Source organism: Corvus brachyrhynchos, unplaced genomic scaffold, assembly GCF_000691975.1.
Source record: "Corvus brachyrhynchos isolate BGI_N302 unplaced genomic scaffold, ASM69197v1 scaffold26, whole genome shotgun sequence".
In the NCBI taxonomy this organism is placed as follows: Eukaryota; Metazoa; Chordata; class Aves; order Passeriformes; family Corvidae; genus Corvus; species Corvus brachyrhynchos.
In genome coordinates this window covers 199,673-200,333 of record NW_008239324.1, presented here as the reverse complement: position 1 = coordinate 200,333, position 661 = coordinate 199,673, and the positions used below count along the sequence as shown (strand labels likewise).

Sequence of the window (661 nt, the reverse complement as noted above, 5' to 3'; positions counted from 1 at the left end):
GCTGTTTGTCCTTCCCTTCTTTCCCTCCCCTCTCCACGTTACTCAACGCCTCAGGAGGGAAAAGGATCCAGCTGGGGTTTTGTTGGGGTTCCCTCCCTTCTGGCCCCGAAAGGGTGAGGGGGTCCTGGTGGTCCCGTTCGCCTTCTGCAGCATCCCAACATTGGGGTGAAGCAGCCCCGCCACGAGAAGGATGTGGAGCTGCTGGAGCAATTGCAGAGGAGCCAGGGAAATGCTCCAAAAGCTGGGAAAACTCTGCTCTGGAGCCAGGCTGGGAGAGCTGGGGGTGTTCATCTGGAGGAGAGAAGGCTCCAGGGAGAGCTCAGAGCCCCTTGCAGGGCCTAAAGGGGCTCCAGGAGAGCTGGAGAGGGACTGGGGACAAGGGACGGAGGGACAGGACACAGGGAATGGCTTCCCAATGCCAGAGAGTGGATTTAGATGGGATATTGAGAAGGAATTCCTGGCTGTGAGGGTGAGGAGGCCCTGGCACAGGGTGCCCAGAGCAGCTGTGGCTGTCTCTGGATCCCTGGAAGTGTCCAAGGCCAGGCTGGACAGGGCTTGGAGCAACCTGGGACAGTGGAAGCTGTCCCTGTGGCCCCATCAGGTATCCAGCACCCCACGGCCGTGCCCCTCACTCCTCGCACATCCCGGGAGACGCACCCGG

The 661-nt window shown here is 61.1% G+C and overlaps 1 protein-coding gene across 3 annotated transcripts in view; it reads right to left on the bottom strand.

Moving 5' to 3' along the window:
• The window catches only part of LOC103620225 (dual specificity protein phosphatase 22-A), a 12,497-nt gene that overhangs the window by 9,283 nt on the left and 2,553 nt on the right, over positions 1-661 (bottom strand). The gene's annotated exons all lie outside the window — the stretch shown is intronic.